This window comes from Erithacus rubecula (genome assembly GCF_903797595.1).
Source record: "Erithacus rubecula genome assembly, chromosome: 2".
Classification (NCBI taxonomy): Eukaryota; Metazoa; Chordata; class Aves; order Passeriformes; family Muscicapidae; genus Erithacus; species Erithacus rubecula.
Window position 1 is genome coordinate 44573496 of NC_136685.1, and position 23768 is coordinate 44597263.

The 23768-nt window shown below is 42.9% G+C and overlaps 1 protein-coding gene across 5 annotated transcripts in view; it reads right to left on the reverse strand.

Annotated features, from left to right (window-relative positions):
* Window positions 1–18200, reverse strand: part of FYN (FYN proto-oncogene, Src family tyrosine kinase) — a 135810-nt gene extending 117610 nt beyond the window's left edge. For 2 of the 5 annotated variants that reach the window (XM_079298739.1, XM_079298738.1), the window contains exon 1: window positions 17825–18199. The gene's annotated coding sequence lies outside the window, so the exon portion shown is untranslated. Of the gene's footprint in view, window positions 1–17824 lie in introns of all 5 variants that reach the window. The other 3 variants (XM_079298740.1, XM_079298742.1, XM_079298741.1) reach the window with 3 other exon arrangements.
* Between the last annotated feature and the right edge of the window lie 5568 nt (window positions 18201–23768).

Here is a 23768-nt window from a genome sequence, read left to right on the forward strand (position 1 = left end):
GCCTAGCAGGTTCTTGCTTTTTCCTTCCTACGAACTTCCCCACCACTTTCACGTGGCACCTCCCAGCTCCTGCAACAGGTGAAGCTGTGATTCAGCAGGAGACAATCTCTCCTGCTACTGCCTTGGTCTGCTCCATGGGGCACTAAAGTAACCAGGGATCTTCTCAGCTGAAAACCCAGCACCACATCAGGCAACTAAAACCCAAACTGTAGCACACAAACACCGATACTGCAAGCACTTAAGCATCCTTGACATCAGGAAAAAAAAAATAATCAAGGAAACGTTCTTTGAAATAAGACTATTTTAAGATTGTCAAAAGCAAATGTTTCCTGTCCCTTGGGAAGTTCTCATCACATGAGTGTGTGTGATTAATCAGCAGGCTGATGCACAGTCTCTCCTTTTTAAGTTCAGGGAGAAATGGGAAACTTCATGTTGTTTTTACTGCTGAGTTAACCACAATCAATGGGGAGGACAAGAGGTACCCATCATTTCATTTATCAACAGGTTTCATGAGTTGTTGCTACCTGCAGAAGGAAGAGCCCAAACCCTCAAATCTTCAGTTCAATTACCTCCAGATTAGACAAAGCAGACTCTGCAATCCATGACTTCTTGCTCAACTTGCTTTGAAGTCTTTTCTCTGCTGGAAAACATGCAGAAAGGGCTAGAGGAATTGGTCAGGATGATTAAAAAGGAGAGAGAATGGGAAAGGAGCACATGAGAACCTTGAAAAATGAAGAAGGCTTTTACAAAGTACCAGTGCATTTTACTTGCACAAGAAATGCAGGCAGGAACAGACCTGTTCCCTTCTGGTCCACTTTTCTCCGAGTACACTGGAGATAACAGAGATGCTTTGTGCAAATACTGATGACAGATAGATATTAAAAACTCTTCAAATACCAAAGGGTGGAGAGAGCAGTTGGAGATGCTCTTCCCTTGAACTCCCTGGAAAGCAGTAGTGACCTGCATTCACTGTATCCTAACTTGTGCCATTAGGACTGGAATGTTTTAAGACCCCTGCATATCCTAAATTTCGACCATGCACAGTTTTATGTCACTCTTGGAAGCTGTTCTCAGAAAAGCAAGATTCACAAAACCTCAGCTGGCATCTGCCTGCCCGTATTTCAACATGCCTGTGTGCTTTGTGGTTTGAGACGCAGCCTGAGTCAATGCTGATGTAAATACATACATGTCACGTCAGTTCTGGATACAGACATTGCAAAAAGCCTGAGAGGTACTTGGCAGAGATTATGGGTGGGCACCCCTCCCACTTAGCACCCATTACTGAACACTGCTGATGTACGTGCTCTAACAGCAGCTGGAAAGCTCTGGGCAATTGTTTGCAACTGAGCTGGCAACTCAAGGCTGTTCTTCTGTTCTTAAAGAAAACCAATTTCCCTTAGAGAAGCAGTAGGTTATTGGCATAGAAGTACTGGCAATACCTTAGGAGCCACACATGTCCAAACACTCCACTCTCCTCTATGAGGACCATAGAAATTTCCTTTCAAGAGGCAACAGAGCTATTGCAACTGCAAACTTCTAATTCTGAAATATCTGGGAAATTATCTGTTCTGGACATCTATTAGCAGACCCCTCAAATACATAACACAGAGAAGATCAAATAAACAAATTACTATGTGCATTATATTTTTCTTCTAGACACGTCTGCATAGCAATTTAGGGAAAGATCACTGGGATAAAAAAGAAGGCATTCTACTGGATGCGAGTAGCCTGTTAAACCTTCTGGAGGTTCAGGGCATTGACTCTGTAGTAAGGATCCACACTAAGTGTCTGCAGCTCAGCCAGCCTACAACTGTAGGATGCCTTTGCACTAACCTGCCAGCCCAGGTGCTCTGCTGACAGCAGTGTGGACAGATGGACAGACACCTGTACCCCCTTTACCCTTCTCACCAAGAGCAAGGCCAACACCTCAGCCCAAGCAAGCTGCCTAGGTGTGAGCAGCCTGCAGGAGGGTGAATCCAACACAAACCATGTAATCCAGAATAACTAATAAGTGTCCAACTCAGACCTCATCATGCCTTTGAGGCAACAGCATCTGGCAGAAGGCAAAGCCCCAGAGCAAAAACACATAAAAAGCCAAACCAAACCTAAACCAATCAAACCTCCCCCAAACTCTGCCCAACCTTGAATAAATCTATTAGAGCTCACACGTGTGCAGATAAATCCTTTTCACTGTATCAGTTTAATAAAAGATAGTATCAGTTTAAGCCAAGGTGGCACAATTTGTCCAGTTCTACTCAATGAGAACTAATGCAGGATGCTTACTCACAAAAAGTGTAAGAGATGGTTAACAAGCTGACAAACCATTCAGATCTTAACAGGAAGTCTCAAGTAACACCAAGTTTCTCAGCACCCAATATTGCAGCAATATATTTCTTCCTCTCCCCTCCCTCCTTCTTTCTTTTTCTCTAGAGGATGAATTTGTCTTAATTCCAGTAAAAGCAGAGGAAGTAAAGAAAAAAAGCAGCATGCTGACTGGTACCTTTATTGCTGTTGAAAATGTAGAATGAATATGAAATGTCAGAGCATGATACTCCCAGAAGAAAGGGTTGGCCTGAGCCAAAACTTCTAGACTAAAGCAAAGACATAGAAACCTCAGCCTGTAAACTGAACAAAAAGTTTCTCCTTTCTGCTCAATTCATCCCCAAAATTTTCTTATGCCAAGTAGTCTCCATAACTGTCTCTGAAATGGAACCAGCAAGACCTTAAAGAGATCAATCAGACAGTTCCTGAACTTCTAGAGAATGAAAGAGATACAAATAAAACATTTTTTTTTTGGACAATAAAATCCCTACTCCTAGGAAAAAGAGACTGGAAATTATACATTCTGGGTACTGCCCATGTTAATTTAAATACAGTAGGGCATTATTTCTGGTTACACACCAGTCAACCATTTTTCCAACAAACTTGAGGAGGAACATTACTGAGATGCAGATGCAGCCAAGTCATGTCACTAAAATGCCATGATGGCTGGTAGAGCCAGTCTGGGAGATTGCTGGGTATGCCTAGAAGGCAAACTGGCTATCAGGCTTTCCAGCCTCTATTGAGCACTGAGAGTTCAAGTGGCTTGGGTTGCTTTTGCTCTGCAAAAGCCTGATAAATAAATCTACTGATAAAGATTTCACATGGAAAAAATAATAATAGTCTTTACTTCAGGTATCAAGCAGTACAGTTTGAATTTCCTAGAAATAAGGGTCCCTGAATTTAAATATCAGGCTGTAATCACTGGGCCAACAAAGCTCTGTTTCTTACTAATGCATCCTCCTGTTCTGTCCTTTACTTGCTTGTCAGTGTATTGTTGAACTTTTCCTTGCACCTTCCCTTTTGCTCCACGTCTCCTGCCACCCTAAAAAGGTGAGAGAACTACAGCAAGTCAAGCAAAACACACATGTTGTCTTGGTTTGGCAGCATCCAGGTGTTTGACATCCACAAGCACTGAGTTCAAGAGGCCCTTCAGGAGGGTTAAAAGCAGCATCTCATCTACACATCTGCCTCTTCTGAAAAACACTGGTCATGAATATCACTCACATTCATCTTCAAATTCACTCTGAAACATCAAAAGACTCCAAGTTTGAGGGACAAGGGAACAAACTGCTTAAGGCTTATGCCTACAAGAAACAAAATATACAAAAATTCCTGCTTCTAACATTTATGTTTTATATTAACAATCTCACTTTTAAAATTTTGCAATACATGGACAACTGTACTGTGTGGTCTCTCACACTTCAGGGACAGGAGACTGAAGGTAAACTTCAGACAGCCATGAAAGTGGCATGGATCTTCAAATATTTATTATGTAAATCCAAAGAATTTCTTGTATCTCATATTATTCTTAGTTTGCTTGTTAAATAATTCTCTTAAAGAATGTAAATAATTCTCCTAAAGAATGCAAATCTGTACACCAGCAAAAAAAAAAAAAAAAAAAAAAAAAAGGAGAAAAATGAACTGATATTAAAAACTGAAACAAAGGAACCACAGGTGCCAACAAGGAACTTAAAATTTATTTTAAGAATTCTGGCAACTCATCACAAATGAGCTCTTGTAGGAATACCAAAATTAGGTTAGCAGTTTCTTGTGAACATCAGGTAAAGAAAAAAATGCCCTGAAAACACAACAAAACTACTGCCAAGAAGGCTTATGCTGCTTTTTTTCAGGGCTTGGCCACCGCTAATTAATAAAAATCATCACCCAGGTCTCTCTCCCTTTGGGTCAAAAAAGGGTGGAATATCTTCTTCAACATGTTCTCCCACTCCTGCAAAAACCCAAAGGAAAAAGTGTTCAAAACCAGTTAGCTATAGTCCAAGCATGTGGCACTTACTCAAATTTAAGCACATCAGCAAAGGGAATCTGCAAAATTATGATTCAGATGTAGAGTTATTTGAGATCCTCCCTATCCTTTTGTTTTAGTACATTGTATGCCTTACTTTGCCTCTTTAGCATATGTGGCAATCGCTCTTTTAAGTTCCTAAGAAGTATTTCTTGACAAAATGACATTGGAAATTCTTACACCAAAGAACCAGAGGGAATAAGAAGCCACCTTAAAACAGCAGTCAATATGTGATGTGCTCTGGGTCAAAGCCCAAGGCACCACTTTTCGAGTGGTAAGCACCACACGCTTGTCAGAGAATAAAGTCACAAGAAGATGAGAAAAAAAAATCTGACTCACATCTATAACATGAAAGGACCATTTCTGACATTTTTGGTTCATACACATATTGCACAGAGGCAGCCAGTGTGCCTGAACAGCCAAGGTCAGTTATCCTGGAGGGCATCTGTCTTCAGGAAGGTTTGAGATTTGGCCAGGGTGGAAGGGGTAAGGGCATGGGGAGTCATGGGCTTGTCTGTTTAGACAGCACTGATAATGCTTTAACTATTGCAAAAGAGGGAAGAGAAAATAGTGTCAAATACCTCATACAGAGCAAAGATCCAGCTCCTACCACTCCTGTTGTAGAGGAGTTCCCTTTTTTTTTTTTTCAAAGAGATTAAAAAAATATACAAAGAAGTCAGTGTATTGCTTAGAAACATCTGCCAACATTAACATAAGAAAATTGAGAATATTTTTAGGATCAGCCTCTGCTACACCCATTTATGCATCGGCAGTTTCAAAACAGCATAGATCAGCCACAAATCAACTCTACCAACTAGTCTTCCAGACACAACAATCAAAGTATATATATTAAAAATACCTGAGTCACACTGGTGGAGCCTACCTCCAACACAATTTGAATGTGTTAGATTTAATTAGAAGGTGTTGACAAGCACACACACACTTATTCCATAAGAAAAAGATAGTCACCTTTGAGATCTTCAGCAGCAGCAGCCACCACACTATCTTGGACCTCAGTGGCCAAATGAACATTCCCACTCCTTCTTCCTCTCCTCCCAAACCACTCAAGTACTTAAAAATTTGAGACTGGTAACACTGACTTCCAGTCTTGCCATCACCCAAATTTTACTCAGGGTCAGGATGCAGAAGACTAAAGGTGCTGGCATTGTCTGGAGCAGGAACAGACCTCCTGCACTCAGTGCTGTTTGTTGTCTCATGTCCCAAAGTTTCTACCATGATAATACACATCACACTCTCAGGAAAATGAGTTTTTGTGACTTCTCTATCTTGTTGGCAATAACCTAAGTTTAATCTTGCATAGCCTGTTTAAACAAATATTAAACGGAGTTGAAACACACCCACCTCATCTTCCCATTGGAACTATTTTACTCAAGCTGCAAGCAAACACCAGAAAGCTTGTGAACTGTTCACATTACTTAAATCAAAACTGAAACAAAATTTCTGAATGCTTTCAACTCTCACTCTCTCCCCCATGAGAGCTTAAATACTGGACCAAGTGACCCTAGTTTCTGATTAAATAAAAGCAAATAAATGAAATCATGCACCCTCTTGAGCTGGTGAACCTCACCAGTGGCCACGGTGAGAGCTGTTCACCAGAACCACCAATAGTACCTGGGAAAAGTCTGTGTCCCTGAGGGGTCAGGGTGTGTGTGTGCCCATTAATTACTGGGAAGAGGCAAAACTCCCCATTTGTCCACACAAAACAGTGATCAGATTAGTAGTAAGCCTCCATTCTGAAATATCTATTGCACAAAGCCCTGCTATGTAACAATGCCTTGGTAACCTGAATGAGCTGTGTAACCCAAAGGTAGCTTCCATACCAGGAGGAGCTTCTTGCTTACTCTGGACTACAAACAACCTACAGTGGTAGTTGTACTGAGTAAAAAATTACAACTCATTTTCTGGGCCTGGGCAAAAAAGTAATCCTTCTTTTTATTTTTTAATCACCGTGAATATAAGCAGTTCTGCAACATTATGATCAGAGCATTGTAAACACCCATTAGCTCAAGGATAAAGAGCTCATTTGTGTTGGGAGATGAGAGGATTTGCAGGCAAGGCAAGGAAGGTGAGCAGTGGGGAAGACCAAGGTAAGCAAACATGAAGACAGGATTGCTGTAAGCAGGGTTATTGGAACAGAAAAGATGAAAGAGGGACACTAAAAGAGCTCCTGGCAGCCACTGCCAGTGCCACAGAGCTAGAAAAAACACCCAAAGAAAAATCAGAGGAGGAAAACAGTGGTAACAACAGCCAAAGTAGGAAGAGAGGAACTTCTCTGGTGGGTATAAATATTAAAGGTTAAATTAAAAAAAAAAAAAGAAAGAAAAAAAAATTAAAAAGAGCAGCATGACATTTCCCCTCCCTTGGTAACCTTCCACAGCTCAAACCTTTCAACCACTTCCTTTTACACCAGTGGGCTGTTAAGGCTTCCTTTTTCTTTGATGGAATAGATACCCAGGAGCTCCTCCAGGCACAGCAAACACTCAGCTCAGCCACCTCCCTGACCACCAGCCAGTCAGGCAGCATCAGCATGTACTCAACACCTCAGACACTTACCTTGCCACAGCTACTTGTGAGCCAGAATTCCTAAACTAAACATTAACATATTGCACATTAAAGCAGGTACATGCAGGTATAAAATCTACACCTTCAGCTGATCTCCCATGCTGGACCTCTGAGCTGGGTGGTGGGAGCAACACACTCTTACAAGCAGCAACAACTGCAGAATAAGCACACATGCACAGGTTTGCTGATGGTTGGGGGTTTGTCTTGTACTCCAGTAGTTCTGTGTCTTTTCAGGCAAATATTAATTTCAGTACTTAAACCACTAATCATGAAATTTTCATTTTGTGTGTGTTTGGAAAAAAATAATCAAACAGCGTAGGAAGATTAGACCTTGAAAAACACAAATTACAGCAAATCACACATAGTACATCAGTCACCTATAACAGCCCACTCGCAATGACAGAGCCTCAGAAATCTAGTGGAGAAGAAAACACCTTCTCAGTATAAAATTGTAAGCACAAGTTTTTGTCCCAGAGCTCCTGTGAGGCTCACATGGATGGCACAACTCTTATTTCCATCCTCATATTTGCTGCCAAACATTAACTTTAGAGCGGGTAACTTAGCTGATAGCCAAAGTATTGCCAGGAAAACAAACAGAATACACACAATGCAGCTTTTTGCATATGTTGTTTACCATGCATTTTCTTCACTGTTTTACCAAAACATGATGCAGTCTTACTGCTTCAGGTTATATTGCAGTATGCAGCGTGAAGGGCTGGTGCAAAAAATTCACTAGAGGGAAATTGAAACCTTTTGTAGTTTTCTGTACACAGACACTGGATTGGTCAGTTTCTTTGTGTAACTTAAGGAAAAGATCATCACTGCTCCAGCTCCTTTTGAGGTGACAGAGCCTACAAGTACTTGCCCGCAAGGGAGAGTTTTCACCAGCTCCAGCTTGAGCAGCAACTGAAGATCTGGCACCAAATAAGCGATTTAATTAGCTGACAGGTGTAGCAAAGTAATTATTCCTCTTTATGCAGCATTTGTGAGACCACATCTGGAGTACTTGGTCTGGTTTGGGAGTCCTGGGAAAAGAAAGACTGACGTACTGGAGTGAGTCCAGTGGATGTCCACAGAGCTGCTGCAGAACTTGACATATGAAGGTGAGATTGAGAGCTGGGTTTGTTCAGTCTGGCCTGGGAGACAGTCAAAACCTGCCTGGATGAGGCCCCAGCTTTGAAGTTATGCCTATTCTGTTCGGGGAGATTATTTCCTTCAAACCTACAGTTCACCTCAGAGATGTTCAAAGAACTATTAAAAAGTAGTTTAATGGGGAAACCATAAAAAAGTACTTCTAGAAAGAAATCTGTAAGCTCTAGAGACAGATCAGTTACAGAAAATAAATTTTTACAATATGATTGGGTAACAAACCCATAGGTGATCACTCCTTTAAACAATACTAGGAGTTGCTCCCCATTGTCCCCACCACATTCTTAAAGTATGATGTGAAAGAGTTGAAAGCTACATATTTGTCCTAATTTAAAAAAGGTTTAGCAAGTTTCCATGCCAACAATCATGAAATAAATCTACACAACGTGGTTTGACTGCCATTTTCAAGGTATTTTCTCAGAAATTATACCTCACAGTGGCAATATGCTGCTGATTATGGAAGAATTTTTTATAGCAGTTTGGGGTGCCCACATTATCGGCAAACAGATTTCATTCCCCTTATACAGTTGCTTCCACTCGCATTTTCTTAATATTTCTGTGTTATTTCACTTTTGGAAGACAGTGTCAACAACAGTCCAGTGGCATTAAGAAATCCACAGATAGGTATTAAAACTTCAAAATTAAACTTGAACCACAAGCTCTCTGCACTAGTTTACTTTTGGTAAGACCTCACTCATCAATAATTACTCTCCAATGCTTATGGTGATACAATTTGAATGCATCCTTCTTTAAACAAAGTAGATTGAAAATAAACATTGCATACTATCATAGCACTGTGTCACCTTAAAGTTTGTGGGTAGCTGTAGCTTCCATGGAACATTGTGGGGCAGATAATGTAAAATGTAAATGTATAAAAAGAGAAAATAATAACAAATAACAGTAAAAAATATTGTTTTGTAATTTTTGAAAACCTAGTTTAAGTAGTATGATTCTACGAAAATGAACTGGTAACTGCTCTCTTGTCTCTCTTTTTTTTGTGTCAAGAAGTAAAGTACAGGATCTACACCACCACACACTGCCACACAGATACACTCACAGCAACCACAGAGGCATCCTGGCAGCAGGGCAGGCACATGAGCACAGCATTCCTCTGGGCTGCTGGGGCTCTCCTGGGTCTCACATGAGCTCCTCTGCCCCTCTTGGCACAGTGCAGGTGTGTCTTGGGTCCCAGACTTGCTCTACCCAAAGAAATAAAACCAAATGCTGTCCACATGCAGGCCCAGACTGTTCTCAGCACAGTGCTGCTGTGCCACACTAGCTCTAAAGGATGACAAATATCTTCTGCCAGACACAATCTTACATGACAAATCATGGAGGAGTTGACCACAAAAGCAAGATTAAGCTGACTCGTTTAACACCTACATCTATACACTCAACTCCATAAAGCAGAACTAACTACTCACCCTACTGCATGGGGAGGAACAAAAATCCCCAAACAGCATAACCTCATGATTTTGAATTAAGATTTGCTGAAAATGTAAGCAAGAGCAGGGACAAGTTACTTTACCCTTAAGCAAGTCACTGAATCACACTGATGGTCAGTGGTTTAAAAAAAAAAAAAAATCTATAAATAAAATAATTTTTTTGACCTTTTAGAGGACCAGCAGCAAATTGGTGTGAATGTCGAGTCATCAAGCAGTGCAAGGCAATGCTCTCCCCACCCTGCCTGCCATGACTGAGGAGGAGGAAAAGGGACACAGCCTTCCCTGCACACTTTTATCTGCAGCCCTATTTGTTCCTTTTTGGCAGTCCCACTTGAACATTAGGACAAGGAGTTCTGCAGTCTTTAGACATGCCAGTAGTGCTGCCCTAAGCAAGAAAGACAGTCAATGCTTGTCTTCTACCTCCTCCAGTGCACAAAAGGTCACTTCCGACCTTCAAATGCAGGGGATGTTTCTTCCACAAGGTCACAACATTTAGCAGCTCTCTTCCCAGTCAGATTTTTGGGCTCACTACTTTTCCTACAAAAGAGGAACTCCTTGACAAGTGTTCAAAAGAAATTGAAGCCAATGCTATGTGTGGGCTTTTGAGAGCATACAGCCTGCTGTACTGAGAGTTAAATCTGTCTCTTCAGCTTGCAAGCTCCTGTACACTGATCTTATCCCAGTTGTAGGCTGATGGGCTCACAAAGAGTTTCAACACTGAATACCACTAATACAATGGGTTTCATTAAATAATTTTTTCTCCTTTTAAAGGTGGTTTGCCTCGACCTTTCTGAATAAAATATAAGATATATTAAAAAAATAAAAATAAAAAAAAATCCAACAACTATTTCTCTTCACAAGTCCAAAGTGTGAGGTCTTATGAATATAAAAATCACTGACCATTCAAAGACACCTGAAGAATCTAATATTTGGAAAGAAAGGCCTGCATACTTAACTAAAGATTGTAAATTAATGTTATTAATAACCTCAGATAGTGTGCTATTCAAAAGATTAATTTTAAATAGTTTTATTCCTTCTTGAAGAGAGAGAAATCAGTAAAACATTTTCAATTAATTTGGAAATGAGACTGAGAGTGTTTCTTGATGAAATCACCAATTTAAATGTTGCACAGAGTGATAACATCCAAAAATTTCATAATCTGTTGGCTATCTCACAGATCATCTCCAGAAGGAAATTTAGGCATTTTCAGTTACTTCTCAGGAAGGAAGATATGCAACAGAACTGGAATTTTGCTGGTGTTTAGACAAAAATTTTGCTGAATATGGACTCCCTCTCTGTAATTTAAAATTTATTAGCATACAGCGACAGCATGCAAGAGGACCTGTTCATAGGAAGTCCTAAAAACATGCAAGAGGTCATTAACTTCACCATAATAAACTCCCACCACCACTAACCTCACCACCAAGAAAAACATTGAGCATTTTATGTAGTTTAAGGCAAGAGACAATCTAATTGCCTACTCAGAGAACAGAGGTTTTCATACCAAGTCTTAGAGATGTTCTTTTTTTCTTGGAAAAAACATATCATAGCTGCCTAGTGAGGGGCTACCCTTAAAGAAAAACACTGCCCAGAAAAATATCCTTTTTTTAAAGGGTGTGAGAGTTGCTTTTGCTTATACCTGCTCTCCTCCCCTGTCCCTGGGGTGAAAGCAGCTGGCTGGAGGACACAATCATCACCATCTTCCAAACAGGGCTATGAGCTGGTCTCCTCTGCCAAGTCCTAAGAAATGGCCAGGTATGGGATAAAGTGCCCAGCACTTTCATCATCTACTGTGGTGACTTCTGGCTTGGGGAACTTAAGAACTAACCAACAACAATTCTTCTCAATTATTCTGGGTAAGAGCATCGCCTTCAACTATAAGTCCCAGAGCAATTCTGGGGTTTAAAGGTCAGGTACAAAGATGGAAAATATACTTGTTAAAACAAAACAAAACAAAAAAAAAACCAAAAAAATTCTCAACACAATTATCTGTACATTGTTATCAGGAGCCAAGATAGGAAATACATGATATTCCAAAGTCATGCCAAGAAAACTTTCAGAGCTGTCTTTTTTTTGTAAGTGGTACAGCTGCAAGTCAAAGATCAATGTTAGGCAAAGTGCTCTTTCACACACAGGTTGTTCAAAAACAAAGGAGGTTGAAAGGTCTTTATTAATACAATAAAAAGCCTTCAAATGAATGTTAAAGTTTATTCGTTAAAAACCAGCAAAACAACAAAAAAACCCAACACTCCCACCCCCTCCCCACACCCAACAAGTAAAATAAAATAACTTGTAAAGAAAAAGGATGCTAGGAATGACCAGACAGATCATTAGGGAACTCTCATGGAATGGTAGTTTTTCTTTAAAAAAGCACAAACCTGAATGGGCATTTCATATTAATCTTAATTCTCACAGCCTGTTTAACTTCTCTGTGTAGATTAAAATAGCAAACTTAGACGTGCCATGATTGAGATTATCTGGCAAAAATATATTCAACTTGGACTATACCAAAAATGATGGAGAACTATTTTGGTCAAATCTGTTAACAGAGGAAAACTGGAGCCAAGAGGAAAAGGACAATTTTAAACAGAGAAGATATTTCATGCAAGCCAAGCCAATCATTTGAGGTTTCCTCCTTACTCCTCCCAAAATCACTAAAACAAGAGTTATTTTCATGTTAAAGTGGTGCCAAACACTTCTTTTCTGTTAAAGCAAATGTCCTCAGTCACACATACACAAGAGCAGCTTCCTCTGCCTGCTTCAGCCAGCTCTTCCCTTGGTCTGTTCCATGTCCCTCCACCCCAGCTGCCTCTCCCCTTCTCCATACATTGTCCTGCTGCCACAGCCATCACTTTCAGCTTCAAAACACTTTCCAAATTCACTGCTGCGAGCACTTTGGTGAATTAAATAGCATTTCTCAAGCAATTTTGGGAGCTTCAGTATTGATGGCACACTTTCTCTGAAATGTGAGGTCTCAATTTCAGGTTTTAATCGTCCTTGCACAGCCAGAGCTTTAGATGCTAATCTGTCTCTCAGAGCTCCCGGAGCCGCTGCAAGGGAGCCTGGGGGATGTGCAGATGATGCTCCAGAGGCCACGCCAAGAGCTGGGCAGCAAAGTGAGCTGTGTGGGGTAGAGTCTTTTTGTTCAGGGCTGGCTGGCCACAGCGCCTTTGTTTTGGGGAGAGCAGGTTAGCTGCGCTCACAGCACAGGGTTCGATACTATTAAGAGTATCTCCGGCTCCTCCGAGCAGCTCCGACCGGGATACTTTGTACTTTAATGCACTGAACACATCACTCACATCCGCGTCTCAATATCCCTCCTCTCTGGCTGTAGCCACAGGGAACCTAAAGCAGGATGGAACAAAGAATTTCCCTAGGCTAGAAAAGGCCTCCAGCCATTGTTGCCTCCTAAAAAACCCACCAAAATAGAGTAAAACAAATAAGCACAGAAGGGTCACCTTCCCCATTCTCATCAAAACATTCTTACATTGTAGCTGCCTTGTAGAGTTCAGCACATTAAACCACATCTCACTATGATGAACACCAATGAACTTGCTCTAAAAAATTAGGTTTCTGCCTTAAGCAACAAGGACTTATTACTCACAGATACTTTAGAAAATCATAGTGTGGAAGGAGCAACTTTCAGAGGTGCAAGACTTCTCTGAATCAGGAGAAGCTGGGCAGGAAGATTTGGGGTAACCTCTCCCTACAGCACCTGGTCACAACCAACAACAGTAGATCCATTTCAACTGGGATGTCTCTGATACAAAAAAAGGAGCTGCATTTTAGGAAGGGCAAGCTTAAAATTTGCTGTCCTCTTCCCTCTTGAAAAAAAGATTTAACCCAGACCATCTACTTCAAATCAGTTGTTACTGCCAGGTTATCTTTTTTGATAGCTTTTTCAGATGAAAAACATTAATTCAGATTAATGGTATACAAGGAATAAAGCTGGTCAGGAAGAATCCAATAGCCATTTTCCACAAGATTATTTAGTTCTATCCACACCTTAAAGCTCCACAAAACTGCTGCTGATTTCACACTCCCGTAAAAAGTCAAGGTGTCAAAGGTTCATTATTTTGCTCTAAACAGGTGGAAGTATTTTGAGTTTAAATCCTTGCTTTCACAGCAAGTTACCATTTAAAACAGTAAGAAGCAAGATGAGGCATCATGTTTTGACTGACTTGAAATAATATGATTTTTCACCTCCCCCAGTAAAAGTAGTGATACTGTTCAATTTCATTTCCATTCCAAACAAACTAAAGCTCAAAAAAAGCTCTACAAAATGTGATTGTTTTCCTGCAGCCAGTGGCAAGGACAGCAACAGTGTGCTACTTCTCCTTGGCTGTAACCCCAGTAAGGCCAGGCCTGTTTCTAGTTTCAGGGCTCTAGGACACGTCCCACAGACAGGTTTAACTCGACCACTCTCACACCAGAGGCAGGTTAGCTGCCCGAAACCCAAGCCCTGCCTGAGCTAACAAGGGAGGCTGCCCCGGAGCACAGCGCTAACGGGCTCACGCGCTCGCTCCGCCAGCACTCCTCACATGCACCCAAACAGCTTCACCCTCTCCTGTCTCATCTGCACCTGCCATTTCTCTGGCTGCAAGTCAGGCACCAAGGGCAAAACCCATGGCAGGATGCAAATGCTAGAAATCCCAATTCTCCTACACCTGCATATTTATCGTCTACTGAAATGCAAAGTTGGTTGTTGTCTTTTTCTGTTGTTTTTGTTTTGTATTTTTGTTAGTTTGTTTTGGGGTTTGGTGTGTTTTCTTAAAAAAAAAAATATAGATATAAATAACTACTACCTTACCAACTCTAATAGTTAACCTTAAGCAACCGTGGTACTAAGTGAGCCACACAGCAGGCAAGCACAATGCATTCAGCACAGCACAGGAGGCATGGAACACAGCTCTGAGGTGCAAAATGCATTCAGCACAGCACAGGAGGCAGGGAACACAGCTCTGAGGTGCACAATGCATTCAGCACAGCACAGGAGGCAGCTCCATCCCCAGCTCAGAGGAGCGAGATCTACAGGGATCACCACTCAGGGTGCTCCACACCAGGCACACAAACCCTTTTGTGGGTTTCACCTCCAGTAAATGGCTGACTTGCACAATACAGATCTCTAGGGCTTTTGTCACCAAAGGAATCCTTAATTGCTGGATTTCAATGAGACTGCTCGGGTGAACTAGATTTGTCAGTTCAAGTCCTGTTTTTGGAGTAATGGGTCAAAACAACTTGTGAAGACATTTCTGTGGGAGCTGCAGGGGTGGGAGAGGGCCAGGAGTTCCTGGTTTTCTACCTCTGAAAGGAAGGTCACTTCGACAATACACACTGCCAGCAGCAGACTTGCCCATAAAGCGAATTACAAAGCACTGTCCATGACACAAACACATTATTACACATTCAAAGTAGTGCCCAAACTGAATTAAGCAGAACTTTACAGAACAAGTTTGAATCAAATATTAATGTGCGGCCCAGAGAGAAGGACGAAGGGAAAACACATGCCTTCAAATATTTTTCTTCCTGAAGTAAAAGCACAGTAATGCAGCAAGATAGAAAAGTGAAGGTACTGATTAAATAGAAGCAATTGGGCATGAGATGGCCAACAGCTCTAAACTTTCCTTAACACAACTAAATATATGATATTGTAAATGTATCATAATTCAGTGTGAAATCATCACAACCATGCTGGACAGTTTTTACTCAGCCACAATTTTATTACAGTGTAAATCAGTGCAGATGATACCACACCCAGATTAGTATTCAGCTTAATTCAGCTAAGCCACAGGGCCAGTGGTCACAGAGGCCCCTCACCGTATCAGACTCCACTCATGAATTTCAGATGACACCATTTAGGTATTTCACATAAGGGTATTGTGGAATCTATTGTAGTCAGTCAAAAATAACTAATTCCTCAGCAATGTTTTTCTTATTCACATGAATTAGAAATTTATCACTGGGTCCTAACTTTCAAGAAAACTTGTTAAAATTATTAATAACCAACTTCTTTTTACCACCTTATCAATTTCTGGCTTACATTGACTGCCATGCCTATATACCAAAATAATATGTCCCTCACTGAAGACATGTATTTACTTAACATTAAAATAATTTCCAGAGAAGGCTGTTCAGAGTTTTATTCTTAACTGATATTTTATGCCACTGTGTTTTTCACCAGCAGGCAACACAGAATTTCTGAAACAACATGCCTGAAGCATAAACCACAAAACACCACAGCAAGTGGCCTACCATCAGACAACTTTATATTGAAAATTGTTTCTTTCGCCAAAGATGAGCCATGCAGATGAGGCAGTAACTTGTTGGAGGTGGCAAAGAAGGATGCTTACCGGCACCCTCTAAGAAGCATCTGAACACTTCAATAACTCTGCAGCCTACTATCAACAAAATACAAATTTCTAAAGCATTAATTAGGCAATCTTTCTTTCTCTTTTTCATCAAAATTATAGCTTCATGGGGTAAAAAGGGCTCATGAAGGAGCCCAATGTCTTTTTCACAGGAGATACCATTCTTAAAATTGTTTTTATACTGTGGAAAGATACTGACCTACTGACATCCATCAAATGCTACCAGTGCTGAAAACTCCTGAAACACTGGAGGAAAGGTAACAACCTTTCCACTTTGCTGATACTAAACAAATGTGCAACTGTAAAAATGAACTGTAGCCCCTCCAGTTTCCCACTGGGTTGTAACAGTGGCTACAATGGATGTAACTGAGAAGTTGGAGACGTTGCCTTCCCTCCCTTCCCACTCTGGTATTTTTCTTCTGCACTCCTTTGTTCACTTAACAGAACTTTGTTTGAAGTGTGTTTTTACTCCTTCACTGCATGACCAACCCACACAGTCAGAAGACAGGCTTATAAAAACCACAGATCTCCAGCAGGGAGCTCAACGGTGGGTGTAATATTGGACACAGCTCTCCATTCATCATGCACATTCTCTGGATTTCAAGTTGACAGTGTCCCTTTAGCTTGCTGTTCCTCCTCATGGGAGACCAGACGAGTCAACCCTAATGAAAACACTTCCTCCACCAGCATATAAACAAACAGATCTTCACCTGCAACTGTTCTCAGCTTCCCGAACGCTTGTTAAAAAGACATCAAGACAAAAAGGAAAAAAAAAAAAAAAAAGAAAAAGAAAGAAAAAAAAAAAGGGGTGTGGGAAGGAGATCCTGAAAAGTGTTACAGCTGCAGGGATGGTGGAAGGAAGGATGTGGGAGTTAAGGAGGTTGTATACAAGGAGGAAAATGACAAGGTCTCAGAGGCGTTTCCAGCCTTATGAGTGCATTTCAAAAGCCCGGTCCGCCCTGGTCACTCGCTGTTTAGCATTTTAAAAATCAGAGCGTATCAGAGTGGTTGATGAGCAACTGCAGAGGGTTGCTTTCCACTCAGCCCAAACCTTCTCCTCCAGCCCCTACTCAGCCCTGCCCTCCCCGTCACTGCCGAGCGGACCAAGGTATCATGGTCCTGCTTCCACAAAGTGACCCCCTTCCCTGGCCAGCCCTCTCCCAGAACCCACGCAGCGCAGAAATCAGGCGAGATCCCCAGGAAGCAGAGGCCAAACCGAGCATTATTAAGGAGGTCGGGCGACACGTACACTGTGGCTCTGCAGACGCAGCAAAACGCTGGCACCCATGGTGTGGCGTTTGGTATCTCTCCCTAATCTAAAATGTGGCTGAAAAGGAACTGGCACCAGATCAGCGGCCTCGTCTGGGAAGGAACAGAGAAGCTCTAGGGGAGAGACAAGAAACAAGCCTCTTTTCACATCCTACCACCCTTGGGCATTTTGTGCGTCCCTTCTTTCTTCCCTGAAAGAGGCCTTTGTCACAGACGCGCAAATCCTATACGATTTATTTCAGAGGCAGAGAAGGTCTTTTTATTTATTTCCCCCCCCTCCCCTTTTTCGCAGTTCGGCGACAACAAATACGTCCCTGTGCTGCGCCCCCTCCCCTGTGCCCGGCCGGGGTCCGCGGGGGCGGGGGACACGGACACGGGCGACCCGCGGGCTCGCAGGGGCCGCGCACGGGCGGTCACCGGCGCTGCCCCGGCCCTGCCCGCGCTGCCCGGCGGGGGAGGCGGGCGCGGGGTCCGCGGGTGCGTGTGCGGGGGAGACCCGCAGCAGCGCGGCCGCCTCCCCTGGCCGGGAGCCCCCGCACCCCATCACCGCCCCGGCGCACAAAGGAAACAGCCCCGCCGCAGCATCCATCCATCCATCCATCCATCTATCCGTGCGTGCATCCCCCGCCCCCGCTCCCCCGGACGGGCTTCGGCCCCTCCGTTACCTGAGGCGGCTCGGCTCGGCTCGGCTCAGCTCAGCGCGGGGCCGGGGCGGCGCCGCCGCACTCGCATCCTCCTCGCTCCGCTCCCCCGCCGGCTGCCCCCGCCCGCCCGCAGCGAGGGGCGCCGCTCCGGGCGCCGCTGCCGCTCCCCGGGGCAGACGCGCTGCGCCGAGCCGCGGCCGGACGCGGAGGCGGCGACTCCGTGCGGCGGCACAGCCGCAGCCTGGGCACGGATGAGCTCGCACGGGCTGTGCGCGCCGCTGCTGCCGCCTCGTCTCCGCTCCGCTCCGCCGGGCGAGCGCGGCTCGGGCGCTCCCTCCCACCGGGGCTCCTGACAGATGGCGCAACCGCAGCGCCGCCGCCGCCCGGCCCCGCTCGCCCGCCCGGAGCCGGCAGCCCCCCCGCCCGCCTCGCCCCTCCGCGGGGGCGGTCCTGACTGACAGCGCCGCCGGCCAATGGCGGAGCGAGGCCCGCAGCCGCCGCCGCCCTGATTGGTGGGCGGCGGGGGAGGCGGGGCGCGCGGCCGCGGGCGGGCAGCGCCCACCGACGCCCCCGGGCAGCGGCCGCGGCTCCGGGCGCCCGGCGCGGCCGTGACGGGGCGGACCCGGGCTGGCAAGGGAAGGGAAGGGAGCCGGGGGCGAGGAGGAGGGAGAAGGGAGGAGAGGAGGGCTGGTCGCTCCGTATCGGGGTTCGCGACCGGCAGCTGCCGGCTCCGGAGCGGTTGGTGATGCTCCGCGCTCCACTGGGGCGCCTCGGGAGGAGAATGGAGGAGTGAATGTCTCAATATCCCCGATGAATGGGAGAACAATCTTAAACAGATTATGCGTCTTTGTGAAAGACTACGGCTTGTTTTACTATTACGATTTTTTCATCCGTAATTCTTGAAATTGACAATAGTGGGTGATAACGCAACGGCGGCAATGAAATATGCGGAGGTTTTCCAGAGTTATGGTTTTATTTCATTTTCCACATTTATTCGCGGAGTATTCTGCCAGCCGTGTTGGGAGGAGCGTCAAGCCCACGATGTTTGCCTTTCAGGGGTGTACCTGCTGTCCCCACAGCACCGCTGATCACCTTTGCTGGGGCTTTGGTCTCGCACTGTGAGCAAAAACGTGCGGGCTGCCCTGTCCTCCTGTCCTGCTCCACAGGCAGGTGATCGGAAAAGTTCCCCGTACACTTTGTTCCCTTCAGGTTCTCAGCAACGCCATAAATCCTCCCAGCCTGTCTCAAGGTGTTGCATCCACCTCCAACGCCCACTGAAAGCAGCACATGCTCCAGCTTCAGGTCCTCTCCCAGCACCGCCCCGTCTGTGACCTTGGCTGCTCCCGTACTGACAGATTGGCACATCTCACTGTCACTTGTCTCCTAGGCTTGGAAAGCTCTTTTGCCTTAGGACTGAAGAAATTGCAGTTTAGGCTTCAACAAGAACAGGAGAGACATAGAAAATACAAATGCAGAGGGAGGAGGGAAACTTAATTAAATATGTTGAAACAGCAAAGAGAACTAAAGCATAAGTTTTCAATAAATGAGGTTTACATTTCTCCCTAGATTTTATTTTTGTATGCTGGTATTTAACTAGAGAATTTTGTCATCTTGACAATTTGATTTTCTGGTAAAATTAGAGTTTTACAAGTTCAAACATAACTTGTTTCTTATTAAGATGTCTACAACTGACTGTTCAGAACAAAAAAAAGGTTTCACTTCTCTGGGTGACTGTGTAGGTTGTGTGTAGGTGACTCTTGATCATTACATTTCAGGACCAAACAGAGTTTGTTCCACAAACTCGCATGAAGAATTTAGAGAAGATGGGGAATTCCAAAATAAAGCATCACTTGTGTCACTTCTCATTTTAAACCTGACTGCAGATGTACCTTTGAAGCAAGATTTTCAGGCTCCTAGGTAATTAATTTTTAGTTTCCATCCTAATCCTTCTATGAAGATTGATTTTTAAAATAATTTATTTTACCATGTAAAAGATACAATCAACACAAGAATAGAAATTTATAGATCAATTGAAAAACCAACTTTTGATTTTCCTCCTGTTGGATGAAAACTGCAGCCTGGTGGAGAGGTCTGATGATGCCTTTCCAGAAACACTGATTGGGATCCTGATGCTGTAGACTTTGAGGAGCTCAGGCTGCAGCCATTGGGCCAGCAGCAGGTACCAGTTCATGCAGAGCAGAGCTTCTGCTGGCTCAGAGTTTGGAGGCAGAGCAGTTTCATGGACTTGGAGACTATCAGGACTGCAAATGGTATCTTTATGCTCCTGGCTCCTCAGCAGAAAGACAGCATGAGGCTCTAGGGAAAGGGGCATTTTTGCATTTTTTCATGCCTTGTTTGCCTTTTTTATGGGTTTATACATAATCTTACCCTCCTACTAGTCAGTAGAGAACCTTGGAAATTAATCAAACTATCAGATTTTCTTTCTGCAAAAGCTACTGGAAAGAAATGCATTTAATTTTATAATTTAAAAAGTGGGATAAAGAATCTTTGTCTGAAATTTGAATGCCCTTGTTCTGAAAGAAAACCAGACTGGCACAAAGAAAAAAAAAAAAAAAAAAAAAAAGGCAAATGAAAACTACTTGACACTCATTTCTTGAGCCAAACTAGAAAGTAACCAACTAATCAATGAAAGCAGACCAAAAAATGCAGCAGCACAGAACTGCTGTAAGCCTGGGCAGAACAACTGACTCAGCAGCATGTCATTGAAAGCCTGATTCTGAGCTAGTACAGCTGAAGAGGACAAGGTGTGGAGCCAGGAATCAAGCGTTGGTAGTTGCATGGGAAGCACAGGAAGAAGCCTTGGGTTTCCCCTTGAGGGTACCTGTACTTCCCTTTGGATCACAAGGCTGCTGTGAGTTCCTGCAGCCCCAGTGGCAGAGGAGAGAGCTGCTGGAGTGTTCCCTCTGTGTGAGTCAAGCCCACATGTCCCCACTGCAGCTCCTCCTCACACAAACCTTGTTCTTTAGTACTCACCACCATGGTTTGACTGTATTGACATTTGCCTTCAAGAATCACCCAGAAAAACTGACAGACATTCTCCCTGTTAAACAGAATAAATTAAAAAATTAAATAATTAAATAATTAAAAATGTAAATAATTAAAAATTAAATAATTAAATTTACCCACATAACACAGGAACAGTTCTTTGTACTCTCCTCTTACTCTTTCTAAATGCCTTAACCTTAAGTTCATGACATTGTTTTCTCTCACCTTCATCTGTGTAGCTTTCCTCCTCAGGCCAAACTATTTTTTCCTTTCTCCATCCTCACTTTAAAACACTTATTCGTTAAAATCTTGAAATAATGTCCATTGAAATGCTGCTTCTCTATCAGTCATTTTCATGGAAATACCTTTGATGTGAAAACCTTAAATTGCCAGTCACATGTATAAAAAGGGGTCAAGATTTTCTCCTCTCCTTCCTATTCCCTGCTCCTATCTTCCTATAGAGATACATGGCTTCTCACAGAAATATGAGAATTACAAAGTCTGATTAGGACTTATTAGTACTAATAATTAAGTACCTTGGAATATTAGGTAGCAGTCATAAAATGACACACAAGTGTCTTTTAGACTTGTCAGTGGGCAAGAAGTCAGTGACAGCTATCATTAATGAATGCTGAATAATATCCACAGTTTTTAATGAAAGGTAATATTTTGAGAAGCGAAACATGCTCATTGCTTTAACAGCAAGGAGATGAAAAAGCAGCTCTTTTGTAGAACAAAGCAGGACATCAGTTAATTTCTCTTCAGTGTGTCAAGCCATTCTTGGTAAAGCTAGGCTGACTCCCAGGAATAACCATCAGAATTACTTGCCAGATTCCTCTGAGCCATAATTTGTAAAAGCTAGATCCTAAGGAACCTGTCTTTTAAAAGATCCACAAAGTATTAAATGTTATAGCGCCTTTATTTATTTATTTATTTATTTATTTATTTATTTTTAATAACAAGTGTTATGATTGAGATTGCCTTTCATAGAGATAAACAAACCTCGTGCTCAACTTTTTCACTCAAACCAATACACTACTCACAGACCAACAGGTCACTAATCTGCTCCACCATTTTATCTTCTGTCTTACACTTCCTCCCTTTTTACATTGCTGACTTGGCAGCACTTCCATTCATTTTGGTTTTGGCTGGGTGTATTTTACCAGCCTGTCATGTATAGCATGTTATAAATAATTACAGAGTAGTGGGGGGGAAAAAGGGATCTGAACTTGCCTACAGTATTTTAGGAGGCTGACAGTATTTGCCTCAAACATCCCACTATATTTTCAGGAGGTGCTTCATCTGGGGAGTGCTAAATGGATCTTGCTGACTCACAGGTGGCTCCTGCCAGGGAATGCTGAGGTGGCAGGTCTGCCTCCCTGGGGACAACATCTCTGAGGTGTGAACAGCAACCTGGAAGCAGAAGGGAGGGTTGAACTGAGCTCTTCATCATGCTCATCAGCAGTAGTCACACTAATACACAGAAGCTGAAGGAAGGATATTGGCAGGGATAGGAAAAGAGCACTGTGGCATTTGTGTGTTAGGTAGATCATTTGTGGGATCAAGCAGAGAGAAGAAACATCATCACCCTATATCTTTAAGGAATAAACAGAAGAGGCCTTCCTTATTGCTGGAGAGAGTCTAATCTCAAATATTTACATTTATACAATCCTGCTTTTCTAACTGTCTTAGAATATCCCAAAAACAAAAATTGGAAGAAGTGTTTCCTCAGACACTACGAAGAGGTTTTCCAAAACCAGCAAAGCAGGTGTTAAACTGTAAGAATATAAATGGCATCACACATTTTCTAAAAGTTAAATTTCTGTATTTATAAGCTCCAGATGTGTTTGCACACTCTGTGGCTACACATGGACACAGGGGAAAAAACAGATGTGGGACAACCTTAGGAAATCCAGAAGTACCATGAAAATATTAAAGCTGTTTTTCATAACTTCCAGATTTATTAGAATCCACATCCTACTCAAGTCAGAAAAAAAATTCTTACTTTTGTTTTACGTACTCAGATAAACATTTACAATTCTCTATGAAAGTTGGTAAAAGGTATTGACTTTCAGTAAAAATATTTTTTAAATGGCAGTGAGCCTATGGGATAAGAACACTGGGGACAACAGTAATTTTTTGCATTTATAATCAAGACAAGGAATACAGCAGTTCTCTTATTGGGATAGTTTGTTTTCGAAGATACAGAAGGTGGTGTGTATATTGCACAGCATAATTTTGTAGAGATGAAGAACAGATAATATACTTAGAGATGTGTCATTGTCCTCCTTCTTCTGTCAGCACAAGCCCTGTGCTGAGCAGAGGAGTGGTGGGAAGGCTGGCTTCCTGCAGCAAAATGAAGCCCAAGTTTGTTCTTAAATACCACCTTCTTCTCTTACTTGTAGACATCAACACCATAGTAGATGCTCTGATAAACTGCAGATATATTTCCAGGAAATAGGGCCACATAGGGCTTTGTATTCCCAGAAGTATACACTTTTCAAAGAACTACCTCCAAATGCCAACAAAAATAGAAGTAAAGAGTTTTTTGTGTGTCACTGTCTCCAAGCCACACTGTGTAACAGAACTAACATAGCAATCTTCAGGTCTAAAATGCCAGCAGGCACTGAGAACTGACTGACTCCATGAGGATACTCAGATTATCCAAGGGAGTACTTTGACTATAGTGCTTCCACCCCCAAGATACAAAATGGGGATGAAAATGTCTTCTTACTTGGGCAGCCTAAAGACTAATCACAATTTGTGAAGAATTATAAGTATTCTGGGCAGGCTGTACTGCAGAAGCATGAAGAAAATTAGTAATATTCTTTCCATTGTGGGGCTGAATTTTTGCACAGTGCCACCTCCTGAATGTGAGGAGAGGCATATTTCTATTTTTCTCTCTTATCCTTTTGGCCATTACGTCACCAAATGAGTCAGGATCCTCTCAAAAAAACGA